This window comes from Myxine glutinosa, chromosome 5 (assembly GCF_964187855.1).
Source record: "Myxine glutinosa chromosome 5, kmMyxGlut1.1, whole genome shotgun sequence".
NCBI lineage: Eukaryota > Metazoa > Chordata > Myxini > Myxiniformes > Myxinidae > Myxine > Myxine glutinosa.
Window position 1 is genome coordinate 141,072,642 of NC_136265.1, and position 27,979 is coordinate 141,100,620.

General features: G+C 44.8%; 1 protein-coding gene across 1 annotated transcript in view; it reads left to right on the forward strand.

Annotated features, from left to right (window-relative positions):
- The first annotated feature begins 5,391 nt into the window (after positions 1-5,391).
- LOC137426973 (epithelial membrane protein 2) overlaps positions 5,392-27,979 on the forward strand; it is a 44,769-nt gene continuing 22,181 nt past the window's right edge. The window contains exon 1 of the mRNA XM_068116045.2: positions 5,392-5,704. The gene's annotated coding sequence lies outside the window, so the exon portion shown is untranslated. The remainder of the gene's footprint in view (positions 5,705-27,979) is intronic.

Genomic DNA, 27,979 nt, shown 5'->3' on the forward strand with positions numbered 1-27,979 from the left:
CAGTATAGTGACATGTGACAAGGGTTTCCTCACTCCCACACCCCCCTTTCTTACTCCCACTCCCTTTCCATTTACCTCCTACCCCCCCTCTCTCTCTCTCCTACCCCTTTCCGTCCTTCTCACTTTCCTCTGCTTCCCCCTCCCTGCCTCTCTCACCCCTCACCCCCCCCCTCCCCTCCCCTCTTCATATTCGCATCATGAAGCGACTCCATGTAATCGACAATGCCGGGTTCCTTTCCTGGTGTATACGTATGACTAAAAATTGGCAGCTGAGGAGAAAAATTCTACGAAAGTAAACACACACTGAACCGTGAAGAATAATATTCCTTTTTTTAATCCTGACGTTTGAGAAGAACGCTATCTTTCGTCCTCAGAGGTAACAGACAACATGGAATGTGCAGCTGTGATTAAATCAGCTGTACTTATTACGTGCGAAAGGAACGGCTACACGTTATGATTGGGCTTCGGGGGAACCAATCAGTATGAGGTTTGGGATAAATTTCATAACGATAGTGGGATCGGAGGGTGGATCTGCCTCCGGTTTGGGTTTCTGGGTCATTGATTCTGTTTCCGGTGTTTTCATGCTTGCCCCGGTCCTGGGTATCGTGGTGTGGGACATAATCTCTATCCTTGATACATAATCCTCGAGAGGAAGGGTTATTAGGGTTAGGTTAGGACAGTTATTAGCCATGCTTCGAGGATTTCCCGACTTGCACCGCTGGGTGCCGAGGCTTCGACGACCGTGTTTTCCCAGCCGAAGTTTTGTTGTTCTTTACGACAATGTGCTGCTATCCGTGAAAGCTTTGCGCTGCGTGCTACTGCTTGCCAGTGCTGCATCAACCTTGTTGCGAGTCGCTTGGATGTCTGGCCCACATAATTAGCAGATCTTGGATACAAAAAAAAAAAATCAGTCACGACAGGGGATTTCACAGACCACATTAATTTTGTCGGTAATAATATGATGTACGGTAGTTATACTGTTTTGATCAGTTTCTCAGTTTGTGGTGGAGGTACCTTCTTACGGTGGCAAGACCGAATGAATGTCGTCCTGCAGTAAGCGGGTGACGTGTTCAATTTTGGTCCGTTATGTATCCCGATCACTGTACTGTATTGTGATATGGGCAGGAGCACCGGCCCAGAGGGGGGAACAGTATTCCATTCAGCTGCGGATGAAAGTCTTGTATGTGGTGAGGAGCTCAGGTGTGCCAAGGAAGGACTTCGCACGACGGAGGATGCCCAGTCAGTGACTGGCTTTGGAGGCCAGCTTGGAAATGTGGTTTTCCCAAGAAAGATCATGGCAGATAGTGAGACCCAAAAGCTTGAGCGACAGAACTTCTTGGAGAGGATTGTTCAGAAAGTAGATGGGAGGGTTTTCCAGTCGGTCTTTTCGGAGAGACATAGTAAGAGTGTGAGATTTGTCAGGATTGAAAGACATGTTCCACTTGTTTGACCAGTCTGTGATTTTGTCCAGGTCTGCATAGAGTGGCGAGGCCACTTCACACATAAATCTTAACAACAATATTACCTGAAACTAAAAATCCTACAAGTATGTAATAACAACAAAGGCGGAAGTGACGAATCCATAACAATATTGTTGCGGTTTTGGTCACGAGTGAGAGTGACCGAGAGAGAGAGAGTGCCCCAGTGAGTCGAAGAGTGAATAGACCCAGAGAGTGAGAGTGCCCCAGAGAGCCAGTCTACGAGTCATCCAGAGCTGAGAGAGGAGTGACCTCGCGTGAGTGAAGTCAGTCGGTTGCTTGTTATAGCTCTCTCTCTGTGCATGAACTCTCCCTGGGCCCTGCGCTCTGCGGCTGTTAATCACGCTTGCGAAGACGATCCATCCCGGGGCCACAGATGCCAACGAGCTCCATGCACACGTGCCGCGAACATCCGAGGGCCACGCCCGGCGAGCTGTCCGGAGCGAACGGCGCCAAGGCGCGTTTGGAGCGCGAACTTGTCCTTCCTCCTTTTCCCTGCGTGAGTGAGTGGGCCCTTGTCTGGGGATTAAGTAAGATTGACAAAGTATCTGCTCTGTGTCTCTTCTCTTTACCCTGATCACTGTATAATTGTAAATAAACCTGTGTTCTTCCTTCCATTTGACCGTGCACGTCATTTCACACCATTGGCCTAGCATCCGCTCAAATAAAACCACTCAAATCGGGTTCAATAGGAGTTAACGGCATGGGTCACATGACACGCGAACCGCTCGGCGTATCCGATTAGCGTGACCCGTGTGAGGTCCCGTCCCCATTCTCGTGGCAGCGTGTGTATCGAAGGTACGTAGGGACTCGACCAGATACCCTTCCGCACGCTCGCTACGGGAGTGGCGACTCGGCCTCGTGGACTCAAAGCTCGAACGGGGAAAAGGGTTTAACCCCCCTCTGTACGTTGACGGGCTCGAGAGATCCGCAACAATATGTTCCGGATTCGTCACTTCCGCATTTGTTGTTATTATATACTTGTAGGATTTTTAGTTCCATATTGTTACGGATTCGTCACTTCCGCCTTTGTTGTTATTATATACTTGTAGGATTTTTAGTTTCAGGTAATATTGTTGTTAAGATTTCTGTGTGAGATGGAGATGACTTCAGTGAAAGGTAAAAATAAATGTTTGTGGAGGAAAAAGAAAAACGCGGAAAAGAAACTGGAAGAGGAAGAAATCGGGCAGGGGAAAGAGACAGCTGTGAGTTGCATCGAGGCTGCGAGCGGACTTCCTTGATATTGGTTGCGAATGAATTGAGGCTTCCCGTGAAAGGGATTGCCTGTGACATCGTCCCATATTGCGATTGCAATTAAACCTGCGTCTCAGGTTTTGCGACCAAGCGTGAACTATTGTTGGCGAGAAAGCAAGAGCCTTCATTGCAGGCCGATCCGCCATTTTTCCTTGAGGAGGCCGTCCACCTGGTGAATCTTTTTTTTGTCATTGGGATTCCCATATCAACATCATCGTGTGGATCGCCGTTGGTTCCCATATCGGCTTAATCGTTGGTGGACGTGAGGCGTGGATTGCTCTCAGGTTTTAGGGGGTCGTTACCCCACGCCGCCATCTGCCTGACCTCTCACCTCGTAACTCCTTGTCCGCAGCTGCGCTGCTACCTGCCTATTGTTCTTGCCGTTCTGCACGACTTCAACCGTCACCCAGCGTGGGGATTCGTGCACGGACTTTGAGATTGTTACATTCCACTCACGTTTGGCATATCGTGAGATTATCGATTTGAGAGTATGGTGGAATGATTGTAACATCATGTGTATTGTTTATGTGATGCAAGTGATATTTTCATGGTACTTTCGTTAAGAGTGTTATTATTGTGTATGTGAGAGTTCTTAACACAATTACTTATTTTGTTCTACACAATTGCATTCGTGTGGTTTTACCATGGTTTAGAACACTCAAAATATCGGATCTTTCTGCCGCGTTCCCTCTCAAGACTCCGAGGGGCACCGTAACCGGAGTTTGGGGAGGTAACACGTAACAATATGTATACAGCATGTCGGTGTATAGATCTTCAAGTACAGTGGCCTGCAAAAGTATTCACCCCTCTCCAAAGTTTGGACATTTTGATGCCACCTGAGCTTATTTCATGATGATAATGTCGAGTCTCCTTGGGCAATGATGACATTGCCTTTCTATAGCAGGTACACACGGGTAAGTGTGTGGTATAGACGAGGGTCGCCACTCCTCTCCATCTTTCTGCTGGCCGTTGGTGGACACCTAGCTCGTCTTCACGCTGTTGAAACCAAAGCTTTCAGAATCATTAGAATCTCCCGTGATGAAGCTAACTCCAAGGGCCTTTCACTCACTCACTCACTGCAGGCAGGTAGGTGGTCTTTCTGTCTTCTACTGACTCCTATCTCACCTTACTCCCCCAGCTTTCTCTGGGTTCTGTCCCCCAAATATTCCTACAGGTCGCACAAGATCTGCCAGAAACCCTCTTATGGTTAAACTGCCAAAATCAAGACTATTCACCTTTAGTCGATGTCCCTGCTCTCAAATGTTGTTTGTGCTTCCCCTTCTCTCCCCATCTTGTCTACCGCTACCCTTATTATATGTTTTATGTGTCTGTTTGATTTTTTTTGTGTGATAAATGTTAGCTCTTTCAAGAGCCTCAATCCTGTATACAAAAAAAAACAAAAAAAACTTTCATGCCTCTTTTTAGGCATCCAAACCATCCCGCCTCTGGAACAAACTCCCTCACTCTCTTCAATCCCACTCCTCCTTCCAGGTCTTTAAAACAGCTGTTCACCACCATCTCTCATCTTCTCCCATCCAAAACCTTGATCTTGTCTACCCGCGTTAATTCACCCCAGATCCCCTTTTTTGAAATTCCAACTTCTTTCCTGGAAGTCCTAGCAGTGTCCATGTGTTTTATACCTCTCCCACCCCTCTTCCCACACCTCCTCCCCCCAAGCCCTCTCCCTCCCACAGATCTCCCGATGTCCCTGTTCTCTACTGTTGCACTTTTGTGCTTCCGTCTCTCGCCCCATCTTGTCTCCCACTCCCTTCATTATATGTTTTTTGCGTCAGTTTATGTTTTTTTGTGATTAATGGTAGCTCTTATACGAGCAGCATAGGGACATCAGCAGCACAACTGCGCTTCCAGATAAATGATGCAACCAGCAGCCACACCACCAACAACCCTCTCTACTGACTACCTTACCTCCAAGCTTTGTGTCATCAGCAAATTTAGAAAACTGACTCTTAACCCCACTCTCCAAATCGTTGATGTAAATAATGGATACCAATGATCCCCTGAGGAACGCCATTACTCACTGATCCCGATACGTGCATGATTTAACTGTAGATTGTGTTTAAATATACCGAGTTCGTGATATTAACCCGAGTATGAACTCTCCCTCGAGTCGGAATACTTAAATGGATGGGTTCCTCCCATTACCTTAAAGGCATTTTATCAGGAGGAGCATCTTCAAATGGATTTAAATGGCCGTTTGCTTTCTTCCGAACCACGTGACAACGTTCCACCAAAGGCACCGTCGATTTATTACGTACGCAGCTGGGGGACGCACGGTTAAATGGTGCTCGCAGGTCTTCGGAACATCTTTTTTGAAATCGATCGAGTGTGATGTCTGCGTTTGGTTTACCCGAAGCGTGCTAATTACTCCAAACACCGCGGGCATCATTAACCCCACCTGCGGTGTGCACCGGGCACGATGCCAGCGACCTCTCGCACAACGGTCCTTGCAGGTCTTCGGGCTCGCCTCGCTCCTTGAGATGAATGGGCCCCATTGTGCGTGCAGGGCTGCAGGTAACCCCTGAAAGGTAGACTGGGGAACGTGATGTTAAATCGTGGCTCAAACGGGGATATTTTAAAGAAACACAAAAGTTTCAATGAAAAAGTTTTTAATCCATCGTAAACTTTTGGGCGCTTTACTGTTCCGACAGAATGGTGTTGTTGTTGTAAAGACGTAAATGGTGTGTTGGGTCCACCTCGGTGATTTATACCGAGAAAACGGCTCCTCGTTTGTCCGGCAGCGCAGGAAGGGCTGCTTGGGGCGTTTTAAAGGGGTTTCGACAAGGCCGAGGGGGGGGAGGAGGGACGAAAGGGGTCGGTGCGGGGCGTTGGCTTTTCCGCAAATCCCGCGCTTTTCTCGGGCTCGGAGAGGGACGAGGACGAGTCTTTTTGAACGGCCCTTAGGTCTGTTATCTGAGAGTGCGATACAAGGTTCCGCTTTGTCCATCTTAAACGTGAGTACTGAACGACTCCCCGGCGTCGTGCACTTTATGGCCCCTTATGTTGGGGTTGCGTCTGGGGTCCCTTACATACCCTTAGCCAGGTTCAAACGTACTGTTGTCTGGGGATCAATAACAGATCCTTATCAGGGGACCCATACGTACCCTTGCTTGGGGTCCGTTACTTAGAGCTGTTCGGGGGTCCTTTGCTTACCCTTACACTGGGGGTCCTTTGCTTACCCTTACACTGGGGGTCCTTTGCTTACCCTTACACTGGGGGTCCTTTGCTTACCCTTACACTGGGGGTCCTTTGCTTACCCTTACACTGGGGGGTCCTTTGCTTACCCTTGGTAAGCCATGGGGGTCCTTTGCTTACCCTTACCCTGGGGTCCTTTGCTTACCCTTACCCTGGGGGTCCTTTGCTTACCCTTACCCTGGGGGTTCTTTGCTTACCCTTACCCTGGGGGTCCTTTGCTTACCCTTACCCTGGGGGTCCTTTGCTTACCCTTACCCTGGGGGTCCTTTGCTTACCCTTACCCTGGGGGTCCTTTGCTTACCCTTACCCTGGGGGTCCTTTGCTTACCCTTACCCTGGGGGTCCTTTGCTTACCCTTACCCTGGGGGTCATTTGCTTACCCTTACCCTGGGGGTCCGTTGCTTACGCTTACCCTGGGGGTCCTTTGCTTATGCTTACCCTGGGGGTCCTTTGCTTACCTTTACCCTGGGAGTCCTTTGCTTACCTTTACCCTGGGAGTCCTTTGCTTACCCTTACCCTGGGGGTCCGTTGCTTACCCTAACCAAAGGGGTACGTTGCTTACCCTTATCCTGGGGGTACATTATGTACCACCTTAGCTCATCACGATCCTCAAACCTCCCACTGCTTCCAAACATGCGCTCCCACAACTTTTCACTCGTCCGCAACAACTTATCGCCACAACTTTTTTTTTAATACCAAGTGCGAGGTGACGGTGTTCGATCAGAACTATGGTTAATAAAACAAATTAAACAATGGAAATTGTGCTCTCGCAGGGAATCCGCGGGGCCTATGGTTCGGTGACCGTCACTCGGCGATCCGAGCCATACACTATGTGCATGGCGGCTCATTCCTACTCGCGTCATTTGACGTTTTCATTGCAAACAATTCGGTTGCTTTCCATATTCCCACTAATGGCGTCAAGAATGTTCACCAAGATCTGCGTGAAACTTGACGACAACGAGGATGCGAAATGACACCAATTTTCAAACGTCGATGCCCTCGATTGCAGATCGTCACGTCAAGGGTCTCGTCCTCATCGGTGATCTCTGCTGAACCTACAGGTCACGTGACTTCTTGTACCATCGTACCAAATAGGATCTTCGCAGCTCACGACATCGCTTGCTGTGTCCCATCTCGCTCGCCGGCCGAGAGTACACGTAGCATTTGCTGCCGCAGACACACTGGGTCAGCCGGAGAGGTCCTGACCTTAACGGGTCGAAACCGCAATGATGGCGGCGCTCAGCTGATGGCCCAGCAGTTCTAAATAATGTTGCGACAGACATTTTGAGACGAAGGCGCGATTGCATCGCCCATTTCATTCCTGGGACCGAAAGCCACAGGCTTGACCACAAGCAAAGCGTGTAAACACTACATTGGAGGCCTGGCACGTCGGTCTCAAGCTTGGGTAAAAGTTTGAACGCAGAGTGAGGTCCCCTTTCGTCTGGAGTAGGAAGTTGGACTGTACTTCAGTTTCTATATCCTCCAGGAATCATTAGAAAGTCTCGGTGCAGCACGAGCATGCCGGAAGCTCGTATTACCTCGGCCTGATATTGTACCACGTCGTACTTTAAGGAGACAATTGTAGATTTAGTTTCTTGAAGTCTTCCAAGTTGTAATTTAGATGAAATATTGATGAATTCATTGTATCTACCTTATATGAATTGGTGTGTCTGTCTGTTTTCCATGAGGGGTTTTATTTATTATGTATGCAAATATGGCAAATCTCTCACCCAACCCCTTCTGCCCTTTCTCTTCCGTCTCGCAAATTCTCCATGATAAAAACCCTTATTCCTTATCTCCATTCTCTTCTCAAACCTCCCACATTTTCCCAAACACTCCTTTTCCCTCTCCTATCATCCTCTTCACTTCCTTTTCCTAATTTAACTCCCACCTAATCTCCACAGTGCATACGTAATAAATAGATACCCACTCGATCACAGTCGTGTCCAAATTTCCAACCAGGGCCATATCCTATTAGCAAGATACAAGCTTCCATTAGAATGTTACTGTGTAAGCTAGGGGCAATGATCGTGTGCAAATCTACCCATGTGACCAGGAAGGAGAGTTTGCGTGGTTCTTTTGGGCAGTTTGTGGTGGGTGGGGTTGAGTGTGCCATGATTGTGAAAGTCTTTGTGACGTTCAAGATTGGCTATTTGTTGCACGATTCTTGGGATATAAATTTTAACTCCCTTCCTCTGAGTCACTGCAAACCTTATGTCCGAGCATCTCCGGTTCCTTGACCTCACGTTTTGGAATATGGAGGGAAATGAGTGTGCCGTTTCCCACGCTCGCGTTGAGCCGTATTCACGGTTAACCGTCATCGCAGACAGGTCGGCGGTCTGTCTGTCTTCCTCCGCCTCCTCTCTGGTCTTTCGCCCCCCAAGTACCTGCAGGGTCCATCCTCAGCCCCCTTCTGGTGAAACTCCCAAAATCCAGGATCTCTGCTCACCTCCATTTGTTACTCTTCTTCCCCATCTGGGGACCAACTCTTCAATCTCAATATTCCCTCCAGGTCTTCAAAACAGCTGTTTGCCACCATCCCCATCCAAAACCATGATCCGTTATCACTCCATAAGCCCACCTCTTTACAAGTTTTTCAGTTAGGGTTGTTTTGGGAGAGCTTGGCATCCCTGAACTCAAGCTTACGCTCTTGTCAAGCACAAGAATGAAGCTTTGCTTGGTTTATTGAAATTGTGTTACACAACATCTCGATTCTGAGTCATCCACGAAGTGTCTTTATATTCTCTGAGCCATCCATTTTATCATTTGCCCATACTGCAGGAGGACATGGTGCAGCTAACCAACCGGTACTCTTTATGATGTTTGACAAGTCAATATCACCAATTGTTTGACTGGCCCATTGTTGGTGGTCAAGAGGAGCATCTCCCAAGTGCGGTGCTGAAATCTGACGTACGAGATGCATAAAACCAAAAGGGGGAAACGTCCGATTGGCTAAAGGGATCTTGGTTCTTCTCCACGTGGTGACCACGTGGTTTCATTTTGTGTAGGCCTCGGGGTTTGAAGCCGGAGCAGCACGTTCGTCACGCTTCCCTTCTCGTTGGGAGGGGTGGGTTGTGGGGGAGGTGGGTTTGGATATGAGTAAACTGTGAGTATCAGGGCTGAGGTCGCCGCTGCAGCTGGGTGTGATAAAGCCAGCCACGCGTGATCCATGGCAGACACATCATTCCCTCGTGTTTGCCAAATTCCCCAAATACTTCTCGTGGCTTCCCTATGCGGTATCTATGGTCAGGATATTGTGCTAAGAACTGTGGACTCATCAGTCAGAAGCTTATTGGGTGGATCTCTAGGTCCTGTGACAAATTGACAACTTTCCAAGAGTGGTTAAAATAGGAATAGAAGATAAGTGAGAGCAATGAAGCAGTACTGCATGAACTCATCCGGAAAAAAATAGGGAAGAAGTGTGTGTTCGGGGTGGGTTCCAATACAATTTTCAGTTTATTCTTCTCATCCACAAGCTTCCTATGTCAGCTCGGCCTTTGTATTTTGGTCTAAATTTCAACGAATTGGTGGCATCATGTGGTGCATGAGTTCCAGCATCATCCATAAAAAGCTGATAGAACGTACAACCCACGTCGTCAGAAGTTTTCAGAAAAAGTTGTCAAACTCAGAAGTTTTCAGAAAAAGTTGTCAAACTCAGAAGTTTTCAGTCCATCTGTTGCGCAGCTCCATTACAATATTTCAGTCACCTGAACACGGGAGTCCACGTAGGAGGTCGTAACTCTGTCGGAAGACTTGCTGTGCAAGAACATCGACTTTCCAACTCTTCTATTCTCCAAGGATCTGCAGTGAGATTCCTCACACACAGCGTTCCTCAAGTTATACTTCCACTCCCTCCCACCTCCATATGGTCTACCCCTATCATGGGTGGAATGTTTAAAAGGCTTCGTGGCGATTTGGCCAATGCACGGACAAGCAAATGCAATCAAAATGTAAGCTTAGCAATATCGGAAAACTTTTTGAACTGGGCAGCACGTTTTGGACTGACAGTAACTCGATAGGTACACTTACTGAACAATTGCTGATCAGCCAGGAGCTATGATACAGTCCATGGCCATGCATGGGCCCACAATGTTATCGTCACCTATCTGTTCCTGGGCCCGTGATTGACTGTGAGATACATGTGGTGACATCGCATGCCTTGCACAGCCATTTGTGGAGATGTGGCGCAATCCACAGAACTAACTGCGAAATTAAGTGGTGCTGAATTTGCTGTTAAATTTCATTTTTGATTTCAATTTCAAAAATGTTTCACTTTCAAGTTGAATTTTCAATTTCAATGTTAAATTTCAATTTCCACATTTCCAATGTGGCCTCCAAAGACAGTCGCAGACTGGGCATCCTCCATCGTGCAAAGTCCTTTCTGGGCACACCTGAGCTCCTCACCACATACAAGGCTTTCATCCACATCTCAATGGAATACTGTTCTCCCCTCTGGGCCGGTGCTCCTGCCTCACACCTAGCTCGTCTTCACGCCGTTGAAACCAAAGCTTTCAGAATCATTGGAATCTCCCGCGATGAAGCTAACTCCGAGGGCCTTTCACTCACTCACCGCAGGCAGGTTGGTGGTCTTTCTGTCTTCTACCGACTCCTCACCGGCCTAGCTCCCCCAGCTCCCCCACCTCTCTCTGGACTCTGTCCCCCAAATATTCCGAACAAGATCTGCCAGCAACTCTCTTATGGTGAAACTGCCAAAATCAAGACTCTGCTCACCTTCATTCCTCTTTTTTCCCACCTCTGGAACAAACTCCCACACTCTTCAATCCCTCTCTTCCCTCCAGGTCTTTAAAACAGCTGTTAACCACCATCTCTCATCTTCCCCCATCCAAAACCTTGATCTTTTCTACCCCCGTTAAAACACCCCAAATCCACCTCTTTCAATCTCCAACTTCTTTCCTGGGGTTCCCAGAAGTGTTCATTTGCTTTATACCGTGTACCTCCCCCTTCCACAGATCTCCCGGCATCCCTGTTCTCTTCTGTTGTTGTACTTGTGTGCTTCCCTCTCGCCCCCTCTTGTCTCCCACTCCCTTCATTGCATGTTTTTCATGTTCAATGTGTTAGCTCTTACACGAGCCTCGATTCTGTATGCAAAAAAAATAAAAACCACCATCGAAGAAGAAAGGACTACCATTTAAAGTTAATTTTTTTTCAGCAGCTTTTGCTACGTCTCCATCAGCAATTTGTGCTGAGGGCTCCTTTAAGTCATGTGATGGTTGTACATTTAACCACAGTGCCCTGAGTGGTGTCGTGTTGTCACCTTAGTGGTCTTGACGTCAGCCATAAGTTACAATCCCTTGATATTCTGAGATCTGCCTCATCTAGGTATTTATCTTTCTCTTTCTCTTCCTCTTTCCTCTTTTCTCTTTCTCCCAAATACAAAATTTACATGGATCTTTCAGACTGTAATTTATTACCTTCACCACTGAAAGTGGACGTACGTTATGTACTCGCCCTTGTTTGTCTGTTTGTGAGCAGGGTATCTCAAAAAATAGACCGACTTTGGATGAAACTTGGTGGACAGGTTTGGTGTATAAGGACAAACTGATTAGATTTTGATGAGGATCCGCATCCGTATACTAGAATTCTTCAAGTGATTCTTCACCATTGAGAGATTATGGCCAAAAGCTATAGACGATATTTCAAAAGGTTGTTGACGGATTCGGACAAAACTTGGTGGATTATTTGCGTAGGTGACGAGAAGCCGATTCCATTTTGGTTCAGGTACGGATCCAGATCCGGCCTATCGGTGGGATACAAACCGTAAACTGTTCATCCTGGTGGAGGTTTACACGCTACTATTTGCCACTAGGTACATATTTGACATTGATGGCCACAATGAGAAGGTGACAGAAGCTTTTTCAAGGAGGGCAAAATGGACACGTGTTGATGAGTGTGTGAAATTTTCATCCAAACCATCCTGGCATTTTTGAGGACCACATATCCCTGATAGGCTGACTGCATCAAAACCCAAAGCAATAATGAGTGATAAGAAAGTTGGAGAAGTGGTGAGATACAATACTGACTCATATAACGAATTTCATTAAGATCGTTTACTGCACAGTGATTGATAGAATCTGATTTTTATTTGTTTATTTATTTCCGAATAGGTGTCACATTTCCACTTTGGGGGAAGATGACCCAGAAAAAATGGCGACAGGAAAACTATGGATATGGTGTAATTCAGGCGGTTAGTGCAAGTCTTCAAGACGACAGAACTGAATCCATATGATCCTGTTTCTGCAGCGGTGTCACGATTTGACAAAAGCTAATTTGATTTCTTCAACAAGAAAAAAACAACTAATTTATACAGAGCGGCAGGGATTGGGAATTGAGTTGATATTTGGAAAACACAGGCAAGACATCCAGTGCGACTTTTAGACGAGAAGAAATTGACGATTTTCCAAAAAACGTATCTTATAAGATGTCGACAAAGCTCAAAATAATGAAATTGTGATCTTAGATTATTCTTCCTGGATGATAGATAGCGATCTTGAATGTCATGAAACTGAAACTGCTGTTTGTAGCCTTGCGTAAAGGTTGGTGATTGTGCAAAGTCTGACTGGCTTTCCAAGAAAAAGAAAAAAAATTCGGCCTGGGTTTGAATTTTGACTCGGCCATTTTGACCCTGGTGTTTTCTAGGCGAGGCATAATTATGTGCACCATCCATCAGAAGCATGTTAAGCCAATTTTTAACTCATTTGCCAGTACTGGGTTTTGGTGGACATTGAAGATCCACGGTGTCTTTCATAAAGAATAGACGATGTGTCACCAGCATGGAACAAATTACAAATACCTACCCAAAATTCCTGCAGTCCAAAATTAGATTTGGGCCTGGTGTTGAAAGACTTTTAATGTTGAAGGCTACAGTCACGGACTATATAGTCCTCATTGAGGCCAAGCCTTAAATAAAAGAGCTGCATTGATAAATGTGAGGAAAGAGAAATAAAAGGGAGACAATGTAAAGGTGAGGAGTGAAAATGAGTAAGAAAAGTGTATAATGAAAAGCGTATGGTGTTTGTTTGCAAGAAAGAGAGATTAAAGCTCAGCCGATAGCTATAGTTTGAGTGAGACAAAGTAAGACCAGCAATCCTGACACGGAGAGTGTAAGATGGTTCCGCATACCTCCGCTAGGTAGAGCGCATACCTCCACTAGGCTGAACAGTTTGTTTTGTATTCCGCTGATAGGCCGGATCTGCATCTCATCCTCATCAAGTTTTGGCACAATCCGTCCATAACGGTTTCAAATATCATGCTATCTATTGTTTTTGCCCCTTCGATCAATCGTGAAGAATCTCTTTTAAAATTCTCATATCTGGATCGTCACCAAAATCTAGCCAATTCGTCCTTGTCACACTCCCAACTTGTCCACCAAATTTCGTCCGAATCTGTACACAACGTTTTGAGACATCCAGACAGACAGACAAACAAATGAAAAATCACTCATAGTGACACTTGGCAAAAGAGTCAGACTCAGTTAGCTGATATGTAAATCCTATTCAAATTTCAAGTCAATCAGATGAAAATTGAGGATTTTAGAAATTTGAAAAGAAGTGGTTGACCTTTGGCCTGTGTTGACCTTTTGGCCGATGTTTATCTCCAAAATAGTTAGTGATTGAATTCAGTTAGCTGATATGTAAATCGTATTCAAATTTCAAGTCAATCGGATGAAAATTGAGGATTTTAGAAATTCGTAAAAAGTAGTTGACCTTTGGCCTATGTTGACCTTTTGACCTCAGAAATGTATAGTATTCTGTCGAACCACAAACTCTAGCATTTGGTGAAGTTTCGTGAAGATCGGTTTAAAATTGTGACCTGTAGGCAAGTATAAGTGAGTAGACAGACAGACAGACAAACAAACAAACAAACACACAAACCGGAGTGATTTTTTTTTGGGGCGGTTTTTTTGCCAAGTCTCAAACAAGTGAAAACATAACCTCCATCCACCTTCAGTGGTGAAGGTAATAAATGTATTTGTAAGTTGAGCTAAAGGATGAGTTTTTTCCATGTTCTAATCACATTTAATATGTAGCAAATGAATAAGTTAAGTATTGCAAATGCCAGAACAAACTCTGGGAGATATCTAAATTGATTTATATTTATTTTTCTTGCACATTGATTTATTTTCTTGTACATTTGTACATTCTTTTCTTGTACACTTGTACATTATTTTCTTGTACACTTGTACATTGATTTATATCTAAATTGATTTATATTTATTAGTCCCTTACCGGTGTACACCGGAGGGGACTATAGGTTTGCACTCCGTCCCTCCGTCTGTCAGTCTGTCCGTCTGTCAGTCCGTCACGCAAAGAACAGTTTTCCGGACTTTTTTTTCTTCTAAACTCTTAATGCTAATGATTTCAAACTTGGTACATGGTTTCCTCATGATAAGTTACAGATCAAATTCGAACTTCACGACGTTTTGATCATTTTGACAAAGTTATGGCACTTTGAACTTTGGTAATTTCCCCAACAGTTTTCCGGACGACAGACTGCCGGTAGGGGACGTGTATTGCAGCGCAATACTCAGAATGCTTGTTTTTCAGTGGAATGTGATCTCATTTTAAAAGGGTATACCTTATTATACTTTCTACCCAATAAAGACGTTATAATTTAAAAAAAGTAATAAAACCATTGTGCCAGAAGTTGAAGTTTCAAAACTTAATTGATAAGAAAAGAGTTTCTGTACTCTACATCGTTGGCTGAATAATGCAGATTGAACCATAAATCTGGATGCCCTCCGCACCCGCTTCCCACCATCTCCGTTACATCCTTCCTTCCCCTTAGTTTTTACACCTCTCACAAACTTGGCTCCAATCAATCTTATTTGTATGGGTCAATACATGAAAGGTCTTCATGGGCTGATCTGTGTCACGAGAGATTAACTTGTACAAACCCACCAGCTCGATTGCTTGACTCCGTTGCTTAACAAGTATGACCGCAATCGTCTTGAGAAAGAGTTTGCTTGTGATCCTGATCTGAAGATTCCAACTCGGTGTCACCTTTTATATAGGTGCAGGATTAAGGAGGAATTTCATTAAAACATTCCACCCGGTCATTCTCGATTATATCTTTAACCAGGAACCGCAAATTTAATTCGATATTTATTAAATTTGATATATATTCCTCTTTTGATGTTTCTACTCTTGGGAAATTCATCATAATTAAATCCTTCACTGCTTGGATCCCTTTGCAGTTGGGATGGATTATCAGGATTTTTTCTTTCTTGCTTTGAAAACTTGAGATGTGCAGTGTTAAGCTGTCCAAGAGTTTTTGGGGAGTCACAAACACTTTAGACGCAAAAAAAAAAATGCATCTTCCCATCCCAAAGAGAAGTTTTATGCATTCACCATTTCCCCTTAGATTGGTTGTTTGGTGAAAAGGTGTCGTGTGCGTGCATATACAGTATGTCCGTTGTTACTTGGCAAAAAAGTTTTTGTTTTTTTACATATATGTTGATCACTCCGGTTTGTGTGTGTTTGTTTGTCTGTCCGCTCACTTATACTTGCCTACAGGTAACAATTTTAAACCGATCTTCACGAAACTTCAAGTTGTAGAAGTCGTCACAATTGAGAAGCCTATTGATTTTGAGGTCAAAGGTCATCTGGAGAACAAAGAGTTCTTTTTTTTGTATGCAAAGTCGAGGCTCGCGTAAGAACTAACACATCAAACACGAAAACATGCACAGACACATAAAACGTGCAATTAAGGGAGCGGGAGACAAGAGGGGGAGAGAGAGCAAAACATACAAGCACAACAACAGTAGATAACATGCCTGTGGAAGGGAGAGTGCTGGTAGGGTGGGGTGGGGGTCAGGGGTACACGGTATAAAGCAAATGAACACTACCAGAAATTTCAGGAATGAAGTCGGAGATTGAAAGAGGTGGATTTGGGGTGTTTTAACGGGGTGATCAAGGTTTTGGTTGGGGGAAGATAAGAGATGGTGGTGAACAGCTGTTTTAAAGTGGAGGGAAGAGTGGGATTGAAGAGATTGTGGGAGCTCGTTGAAGAGGTGGAAAAAAGAGGAATGAAAGAGTGAAGGTGAGCAGAGAGTCTTGATTTTGGCAATTTCAGCAGAAGAGGGTTGCTGGCAGATCTTGTGTGACCTGAAGGAATATTTGGGGGACAGAACACAGAGAGAGCTGGGCGATCAAGGCTGGAGAGGAGTCGGTAGAAGACAGAAAGACCACCAACCTGCCTGCAGTGAGTGAGTGAAAGGCCCTCAGAATCGGCTTCATCGCAGGAGATTCCAATGATTCTGAAAGCTTTGGTTTCAACAGCGTGAAGCCGAGCTAGGTGTGAGGCAGGAGCACCGGCCCAGAGGGGGGAACAGTATTCCATTGAGCTGCTGATGAAAGCCTTGTATGTGGTGAGGAGCTCAGGTGTGCCAAGGAAGGACTTCGCACGACGGAGGATGCCCTGTTGGCGACTGGCTTTGGAGGCCAGCTTGGAAATGTGGTTTTCCCAAGAAAGATCATGGCAGATAGTGAGACCCAAAAGCTTGATCGACAGAACTTCTTGGAGAGGATTGTTGAGAAAGTAGATGGGAGGGTTTTCCAATCGGTCTTTTCGGAGAGACATAGTGAGAGTGTGAGATTTGTCAGGATTGAAAGACATTTTCCACTTGTTTGACCAGTCTGAGATATTGTCCATGTCTGCAGAGAGTGAGGAGGCTGCAGACTGCCGATGTGAGGGATGAGATTTGGAGCGGCAGAGAGTAGAGTCATCAGCAAAGAGAAAGAGAGGATTTTCCAGAGAGTCAGAGAGATCATTAATGAAGACCAGAAAAAGCACAGGGCCCAGAACACTGCCTTGGGGAACTCCAGCCTGGAGATTAAGGGGAGATGAGAGAAACCCATTCAGGGCCACACGTTGACTGCGACCTGAGAGGAAGTCCGCAAGCCATGGGTTGAGGTTACCATGGATACTTATACTTGCCTAGAGGTCACAATTTTAAACTGACTTTCACAAAACTTCACCAAATGGTAGAGTTGGTGGTCCGACAGAATCCTATTTATTTTTGAGCTCAAACGGTTAACATAGGCCAAAGGTCAACCACTTTTTCAAATTTCTAAAATCCTCAATTTTCATCCAATTGATTTGAAATTTGAATATGATTTACATATGAGCTTACTGAATTCAACCACCACTATTTTTGAGGTCAACATAGGCTAAAAGGTCAACAAAGGCCGAATTTCTAAAATTGTCAATTTTCATCCGATTAACTTAAAATTTGAAGACGATCTGCATATCAGGTCACAGTATTCAACCACCAATTATTTGTGAGGTCAAAGGGAAGCGTTACTGAGTGCCATTCTACTTTATTCTCTTTTGCCAAGTGTCTCTCTGTGAGTGGTTTTTCATTGAAGTGTTACAACATATGGCAAACATTGATGCTTATCTTGCATCTTTCTTTCTCCTCTCCCTCACTCTCCATCTCTCTGTCCATCTCCAACTCTCTCTGTACATCTCCATCTCGCTCCGCCCATCTCCATCTCACTCTGTCCATCTCCATCTCACTCTGTCCATCTCCATCTCACTCTGTCCATCTCCATCTCACTCTGTCCATCTCCATCTCACTCTGTCCATCTCCATCTCACTCTGTCCATCTCCATCTCACTCTGTCCAACTCCATCTCACTCTGTCCAACTCCATCTCACTCTGTCCAACTCCACCTCACTCTGTCCATCTCCATCTCACTCTGTCCATCTCCATCTCACTCTGTCCATCTCCATCTCACTCTGTCCATCTCCATCTCACTCTGTCCATCTCCATCTCACTCTGTCCATCTCCATCTCACTCTGTCCATCTCCATCTCACTCTGTCCATCTCCATCTCACTCTGTCCATCTCCATCTCACTCTGTCCATCTCCATCTCACTCTGTCCATCTCCATCTCACTCTGTCCATCTCCATCTCACTCTGTCCATCTCCATCTCACTCTGTCCATCTCCATCTCACTCTGTCCATCTCCATCTCACTCTGTCCATCTCAATCTCACTCTGTCCATCTCAATCTCACTCTGTCCATCTCAATCTCACTCTGTCCATCTCAATCTCACTCTGTCCATCTCCATCTCACTCTGTCCATCTCCATCTCACTCTGTCCATCTCCATCTCACTCTGTCCATCTCCATCTCACTCTGTCCATCTCCATCTCACTCTGTCCATCTCCATCTCACTCTGTCCATCTCCATCTCACTCTGTCCATCTCCATCTCACTCTGTCCATCTCCATCTCACTCTGTCCATCTCCATCTCACTCTGTCCATCTCCATCTCACTCTGTCCATCTCAATCTCACTCTGTCCACCTCAATCTCACTCTGTCCATCTCAATCTCACTCTGTCCATCTCAATCTCACTCTGTCCATCTCCATCTCACTCTCTCCCTCTCTCCTCCTCTCTCTCCCCCTCTCTCTCCCCCTCTCTCTCCCCCTCTCTCTCCCCCTCTCTCTGCCCCTCTCTCTGCCCCTCTCTCTCCCCCTCTCTCTCCGCCTCTCTGTCCCCCTCTCTGTCCCCCTCTCTGTCCCCCTCTCTGTCCCCCTCTCTGTCCCCCTCTCTGTCCCCCTCTCTGTCCCCCTCTCTGTCCCCCTCTCTCTCCCCTCTCTCTCTCCCCTCTCTCTCACCCCTCTTGCTCCCCTCTCGCTCCCCTCTCGCTCCCCTCTCTCTCTCCTCTCTGTCCCCTCTCTCTCCCCCCTCTCTCCCCTCTCGCTCCCTCCCTCTCCCTCCCTCTCCCTCCCTCTACCTCTCCCCCACCCTTCTCTCTACCTCTCCCCCATCTTCATCATCTCTATCTCTATCCATGTCCATTGTTATAGTAAAAGTGACGTGCAATGATTATGAAAAATGAATGCAAAAAGTGCAAGATTTTGAGAGAAGGCAGTGCTTCTGGGAAAAACACAGAACAAGTGAGATAGAAATGTCAAAGAAGTAAACGAAAAAACATGTTTTAGGGCTACACTTTTTATTTTATTAAATCTTGATAGATGAAAATGTACCAGAAAAGAGGACCGTGGGCCAAATTTCAGTTCTCTCGGATGTATGGAACCTAGAACGGCTCGAATATTTGAAACGGGACACACAAACAAATTTCAGATGAAGTTAAATAAAAGTGTGTAATAATAAGACGTTTTAAAGCGCTAAGTGTGGGAATGGAAAGGATTCCAAACTGACATGGATTTTTTTTATACATCTATAATTCTCAGGAAATGTGAATTCCTTTTCAGAGAATAGATGTTTTACACATACGACACCCCTGAGTAATCCTGATGTTTTTTTAAAATCAGACTAGTCAATGCTCGCTCCCTGCGGGAATCAGAGAGGTTTTTTTTTTTTTTTGGAATTGGCATCCTTTTCTCATCTGCAATACTCCCCTCCTCCCTCTGGCAGGGGTCAGATGTTCAACTTCTTGCACTATTCCACGTGTACAGGCGAAAATCACAAGTTGTCTCCCCACACTCGCGGGTGGAGGACGGGAAGGAGTGGTAGGGGGTTGGATTTATTTAATGCCCACGACCTGACCCTGTGTATCCTGAGCACGCATGTTAAATTTGGTGGAGGCCAGCCGAGCTGTTTTCATTTCCACAAGGAATGGTCATACAGATCCACAGACATTGCCTAATATAAGTTCAAAAGATGATGTGCCAGACTCTTGCCAACCTGAGGGCGTCTGCCTGTTTTGTCTCAAAATGTATCGATATGGGCATGGATATGGGAGGGGGGGGGGGGGACTAGATCCATAGCTAGATTGTAGTACGACTTTGGTAGGGACTGTGTGATCGAGTAGCTTAGGTTTACTTCCTGTATTAGCTATTTGTCAGAAGTAAGTCATCTGGTTAAACGTTTCTGGTTAAACGAAGGCAGTTATCATAATCTTAAAATGGCAAAGAGTAATACTGGCAAAGCCAGGTGAGGACTTGTGGACACAAAGTGACCAATAGTGCGATAAATGCACTTTTCAGGATGTTATGGGCACTTTGAAAGCGCCACGAAAGGCATGGCAGTTCTGCTGATGGCTCGCAAGGGACCGCGGAATAAGCAGTTTTGTGTGCTGTGGTGAGGTCCCGGATAGGGGCGGAGCAGACTTTATGGAGAGTGCCACCCTTCTCTTGTGGCATGGCCAGGGAGTCCGACAATGGCTGGTTCTAATAAGGATGCTAAAAACTGTTGCATGCGCATGTGCGGTTTCTCTCTACTTTGCTTTGGATGCTGCCCGAGGACCACATGTTCGAGAGACCAGACAGGTCACCATATTCTCGACATTGTCCCGCATCGTGATCGCTCCTCATCACCATTCTTAATTTCCTGAGCCACACTTTGCCTTGTGCCACATCATGCTGTAGCCACAACTAACATGTACTTGCACAGGCCCTTGCCTGTTCCCCTTCCTTGTGTGAATCTGGTATTTTTCAGCACCATTACCAGGTTAGGCCTTATTTATTTGTGCTGTATATTAGATTACATGGTTCCTATCTGTGTCCTTTGACAGCCAAATCTGTACCATTTATTGAGCATCTTGTCTGCCCTTTTCCCCGAATACTTTGTGAAAACCGACCTTTTAAAAACAAGTGTTTTCCTGTTTTCCTGCCTTCCCGTGCAAACATCGTTAGCTTTGACTTCACTTGGGTGATCTTTGGCGGAGTGTCGTCATTATATTAATTGAATGCAGGAAACTTGAACACCCCTTCAGTCATTCTCAGGGGTTGTATAGCCCTGGGGCATTGTGATTGTGTTAATGGAGGCCGTCTGGCATGACAATATGTTTTAAGAAGTGTCATGGGGATGGATGGGAGAGGGGTGAGGGTGCAGTGCGCATTTCTGCCAACTTTCTTTTAATGTTGAAGCTCCAGCCACCGATTATATAGTCATCATCAAGGCCAGGCCTTAAATAAAATAGCTGCATTGATAGAAAAATTAAGAGAGAATAGTCCAAGTGTTTGTGAGGAGGTAAAAAATCTGCTTTTTGAAAAGGGGACAGTCGTAAGTGTTTGGAAAGACATGGGAAATGTAAAGAGTTCGAGAATTTGTCAGTGGAAGGGAAGAAACAAACCATGACGGCCTACCCTTGAGTTGTCAATGGCCACACAATAATCATGAGATGTAGTGGCTTGTCGAGTATTCCGTGGTCTCACTAATGGCGGAGGTACGCAAGCAGCAAGTTCTTGCGAGCAGAAACCGAAGAAATAGCTCTAGAAAAGAGAAAAAGAGCCAACTTTGCGGCATAATTAGAGCGGGTCAAGTTTTGAGGTCAGATTGGGAGAGTTGATAATTCGGATTACTTTGGATTCAATTCGGTCCAGTAAGTATGTGGAGCTAGAACCTTCCCAGATGTGAGAGCAGAACTCTATACAAGGACGAATCGATCCTTTATATAGTGGAAGCAACTGTTGAGAGGAGAAGAATCTTCGACATTTGAAGAGGACTCCTGTTTTCTTCGAGGCAGACATAGCTATTTGTGTAATGTGTGGATTCCATGATAAATTTGATGTTAGGGTAATACCTAGTAGGTTAATTTAATCACATGATGTAATTGTGGAGCTCTCAAAGGAGATTGGAGAGTTCAGAGGAGTTTTAGAGAGAGATGGGAAGAAATTGAGTTGCAGAACCATTAAACCTAACCTGATTACATTTTCCCCACTGGGAAATCTTGTCCAAATCCGAATTTAAAGAGGTGGCTGTGATCAAATGAGATGTAGATAAAGTGAGGGAAGATGAAGATGGGAAAAACATGGAGGAATGTAATGTGGAGCCACCAGCATATGAGTGTAATTGGTTATTTGTGGACAGAGTCCACAAAGACAGAGTGAAGAAAGAAGGGCATTGATAAAAAGAAGGAAGAGTGTTGGAGACAGGACAGAATCCTGAGGGACACCGCTGTTGATAAGGAAGGAGGGAGATGTTGAACCTACTTTTTGATCTTGATATCGGAAACAACTGGCCTCGTATTAGCAAGCAGCAAGACCTCGGACACGCAAGCACATGAGATGCACCATTTCACAAGGCACGCTCCACTATTTGTTACCTGTTAGAGTCTGATGTCATCACGCACACAATGTTAACCCACTTTATCACTATTCAATTTTTTGCACGGAATAAACCTTGGTTTTCTGATTTTAAACACGGACAAATGATTATTATTGTATGGGTTGATATCATGGCATGGTTCGACATTTGTGGTGACGTCAATGAATTGAATTTGAAGAACTAGTACACCCACTCCCCATGGGTGCAGCAGGAAGGGCCATGTTATTATCCTCTGTGGAGTACATAGATTACTGTAAATCTAGGCTCGTATAATGCTTCAACACCCCGGGTTTCGTCCCTTTCAGTTTAGTGTTAAACAGCATAAGTGACTGTTTAAAAAGGTAATCATACATGTTTGTGGTTTCTAAAAAAAAAAATTCTTCCGGAAGGGGTGCCCCAACAAAACGCCATGATAAGCTATTTATACACGTTAACATGGTGCTTGTAAAGGGATGGAAAAAAACCCTTGGGGAAAGGGGATATTATTACATATTTGGATTAATATTGTTTAGTAATAACATTAACATTATGCTGTTATCAATTATTGTTGTTATTGCTTTTATTATTGGAGGAGGCCTTGGAGAAACGCCACGATAAGCTATCTTGACACGGATATACAACTTAACATTGATTTCGCCCGAGGAAGAAAAGTCCTTTGTAGAGAGGGGCAGGTGAAGTCGCTGCAACCTCCGTCTGTCACCCTTAGTCCTCCTGTCAGTTTTGCTTGAGATTGGATAAGTAATGACGGAATGTATCGCGGTCTGAGAGACAGACACCAAATTGTGTATTTCAGTATGATGATTCCACAAAATTATAACTAATGGGTGGACGTGCAAAACATCTCCCTTTTGTGTTTATTTTCAGGTATGAGCACTTGCGCATATTCATATACGTGGGGCGTTTAATTTGTTTTATGAACAAGATACTCATTGCAATCCAAGAAATTCATATATTTATTCTTTCAGTATACAGTATATGTAAATACAAATTAGTAGGACAATTTGGTGCATCCGTGTGTTCTGAAATGCCGATTCATGCCAAATTCACCCAGCGAACTGGAGATCTTTTCATTTCATACCAACAGGCGGCGCGATCTTCAATGAAGCTGCGTGGCCATTACAACATATTCATGATGGTGTGAGTCGTTGCTTTCAACGAATCTCTTCCCTTTGTTGGCATGCTCACTAAGCATTGTGTGTAGTGTGATGGCTGTATTAAAGAGGTTAAGGTGTGTGCTATCCCTCTCCCACTCTTTATTTCTATGAGCATCGTTGGCTGCAGGTGCAGTAAATGCAACGTGACGTTTGATGCACATAGGCGCAGCGGACTGGCCAGGTTATCTTATTGGTATGATGTCAACTGCCCTTCATCTCCAAAGTGGACACAGCTGTCTGCAGATGCTGCGCAGTGATGCCTAAATTTGTGCCACCACTGACTTTCATTGGCACATTTATCCATGATGTAGCGCTGCCCAGGCTGACCTACAGGTGCAGTTTAATATCTAATTATCCTCATAGCCTTAGCCTAAAGAGGCTTCTCCCACAAGGCAGTGGGGATCCGATACCCTGGACAAGGGGCACATACCAGGTACTGTCAACTTGGGCCAGCTGAGCCTGGGACTCGCATCAGGCAGGGACGTCACTCCCTGAGTTAGCTGAAAAACATATACCGTCCTACCTACCTACACACACACACACACACACACACACACACACACACACACACACACACACACACACACACACACACACACACACACACACACACACACACACACACACACACACACACACACACACACACACACACACACACACACACACACACACACACACACACACACACACACACACACACACACACACACACACACACACACACACACACACACACACATATATATATATATATATATATATATATATATATATATATATATATATATATATATATATATATATATATATATATATATATATATATATATATATATATATATATATATATATATATATATATATTTATATATATTTATATATATTTATATATATTTATATATATTTATATATATATATATTTATATATATTTATATATATATACAAAATCCATAGTGAGTACTCCAACATCTAGTTTTACCTAATGGCTCAACGTTTCGACCAGCAATACAGCGAGCTGCACAACCACTCGCCATTCTCAGGAGGAAATTTTATATCCGGGTGGAGGGGGTGGGTCTGCTCAGTCGACCAATGACCGAGCTGCTTCTGGAAGATCACGTGACTTTGTGCTAATTCCACAACACAATGAAGATAATAAGATATATATATATATATATAAAGATATTTGTACAGGGTGCTTATGAAGTCCTAATGCAACTTTACAAACTTTAATAACTGGATGTGCACATGATAGAAGGAAACTGTTAATGGTGTATGTAAGCATATTTCATAATGTCTTCACACAATTCCGTTCACATTTCTCGGCTTCAACATAATCACCATTTTTCATAATGCACTGTTCAATACTTTAATCCAATTTTCCAAGTCGTTGATAACATTCTCCAGTTGCTGCTCAGTGTTTACATAAATTATGTTTGTGATCCTAATCGTATGTTCATTCAAAGAATGTGGTTGTGATGAGTAAACAACAGTTTAGTCCATTGTGATGAGTAAACAACATTGCGCCATAAAAAGTAGTCAATTGGGGACGGGTGGGTTGAACGAGGTGTCCAAGCAATTGGTCTACGTCAATCGATTCACTTGTCTGGGAAGACGTTAGAGATCCCATGATGTCCTTCGCGAAGTGGAGACCAGCTATTGCCGGCACCTTTAACAAATGATAAATTCTTGCCCTGACCGAGAAGGTACACTGCACCAGCGGCTCTCCCAGCAAGGATGCAAACTAGAGGCCACATGCTGCACACAAAATGAAATGAATGAACATCCTGGTATTGAAAAGTAATAAAAACATATAATTAGTATTTCTCAGACTTGTGAGTATCTCATCCCGAGAACATTTTTTGACGCTGCTTACATGTTTAAGGGACATTTGCAAATTGTCGCTATCCTACCCCACAAATTGTCGCTATCCTACCCCACAAATTGTCGCTATCTTACCCCACATATTGACGCTATCCTACCCCACAAATTGATGCTATCCTTCCCTACAAATTGTCGCTATCCTACCCCACAAATGGAGGCTATCCTTCCCCACAAATTGACGCTATTCTACCCCACAAATTGACGCGACCCCACCCCACAAATTGAAGCTATCCTACCCCACAAATTGACGCTATCCTACCCCACAAATTGATGCTATCCGATCCCACAAATTGACGCTTTCCTTCCCCACAAATTGACGCTTTCCTTCCCCACAAATTGACCTATCCTACCCCACAAATTGAAGCCATCCGACCCCACAAATTGTCGCGATCCGACCCCACAAATTGACACTATCCTTCCCCACAAGTTGACGCTATTCTTACCCACAAATTGACGCTGTCCTACCCCACAAATTGACGCTATCCTTCCCCACAAATTGACGCTATCCTTCCCTACAAATTGACGCTATCCTTCCCCACAAATTGACGCTATCCTACCCCACAAATTGACGCTATCCTACCCCACAAATTGACGCTATCCTACCCCACAAATTGACGCTATCCTACCCCACAAATTGACGCTATCCTTACCCACAAATTGCCGCTATCCTTCCCCACAAATTGATGCTATCCTACCCCACAAATTGACGCTATCCTACCCTACAAATTGACGCTATCCTTACCCACAAATTGACGCTATCCTACCCCACAAATTGACGCTATCCTACCCCACAAATTGACGCTATCCTACCCCACAAATTGACGCTATCCTTACCCACAAATTGATGCTATCCTACCCCACAAATTGACGCTATCCTACCCCACAAATTGACGCTATCCTACCCTACAAATTGACGCTATCCTACCCCATAAATTGACGCTATCCTTACCCACAAATTGACGCTATCCTTACCCACAAATTGACGCTATCCTTACCCACAAATTGACGCTATCCTTACCCACAAATTGACGCTATCCTTACCCACAAATTGACGCTATCCTTACCCACAAATTGACGCTATCCTACCCCACAAATTGACGCTATCCTTACCCACAAATTGACGCTATCCTACCCCACAAATTGACGCTATCCTTCCCCACAAATTGACGCTATCCTACCCCACAAATTGACGCTATCCTACCCCAAAAATTGCCGCTATCCTACCCCACAAATTGACGCTATCCTTACCCACAAATTGACGCTATCCTACCCCACAAATTGATGCTATCCTTCCCCACAAATTGACGCTATCCTACCCCACAAATTGACGCTATCCTTCCCCACAAATTAACGCTATCCTACCCCACAAATTGACGCTATCCTACCCCACAAATTGACGCTATCCTTTCCCACAAATTGCCGCCATACTTCCCCAAAAATTGACGCTATCCTACCCCACAAATTGACGCTATCCGACCCCACAAATTGACGTTATCCTACCCCATAAATTGACGCTATCCTTACCCACAAATTGACGCTATCCTACCCCACAAATTGACACTATCCTTCCCCACAAGTTGACGCTATTCTTACCCACAAATTGACGCTGTCCTACCCCACAAATTGACGCTATCCTTCCCCACAAATTAACGCTATCCTACCCCACAAATTGACGCTATCCTACCCCACAAATTGTCGCTATCCTACCCCAAAAATTGACGCTATCCTACCCCACAAATTGGCGATATCCTACCCTACAAATTGATGCTTTCCTACCCCACAAATTGTCACTATCCTACCCCACAAATTGACGCCATACTTCCCCACAAATTGACGCTATCCTACCCCACAAATTGACGCTATGCGACCCCACAAATTGACGCTATCCTTACCCACAAATTGACGCTATCCTACCCCACAAATTGACACCATCCTTCCCCACAAATTGACGCTATTCTTACCCACAAATTGACGCTATCCTACCCCACAAATTGACGCTGTCCTACCCCACAAATTGATGCTATCCTTCCCCACAAATTGACGCTATCCTACCCCACAAATTGACGCTATCCTTCCCCACAAATTAACGCTATCCTACCCCACAAATTGACGCTATCCTACCCCACAAATTTTCGCTATCCTACCCCAAAAATTGACGCTATCCTACCCCACAAATTGGCGATATCCTACCCTACAAATTGGCGATATCCTACCCTACAAATTGACGCTATCCTACCCCACAAATTGGCGATATCCTACCCTACAAATTGATGCTATCCTACCCCACAAATTGTCACTATCTTACCCCACAAATTGTCACTATCTTACCCCACAAATTGTCGCTATCTTACCCCACAAATTGTCGCTATCTTACCCCACAAATTGACACTACCCTACCCCACAAATTGACGCTATCCTACCCCACAAATTGACGCTATCCTACCCCACAAATTGTCGCTATCCTACTCCACAAATTGACACACAATTACATAGGCAGGTATATGTTGTCCTGAATTACCCGCTGATAATAATTTGAGGCTTGCACACCACTGGTATAAAGGATCCATTCATAAAAAGTATGACGGTTCGGTTGTTTGTGACCATCCCCACGTTGTTGAGTTAGTTGCAGATTGGGAACCTTGTTTTTCTACCATCAAGTGTTGCGGTTGAAAGGGGGGCCATGAGTACATCTCGCAATTGCTACCGACCACTTTGAACTCCATCCTGTCGTTCCGTGACGTGGGTGAAAAACCTGATATGAAGAAATCTTTTTGGGTCGTTAAGTGAGTTTCGAGGACTCGGGTTTCACGTTTAATCCGAACACACTCTTCCCAAGAGCTCCCGCAAAGCACATGATGTGTTTGAAGTTCTTAACTTTTGGGACATGCCGTCTCCCGTGGTGTCTTGCCCAACAAGATAACTTTCAGTGCTCTGAGTTTCGAAGGTCATCATGCCTT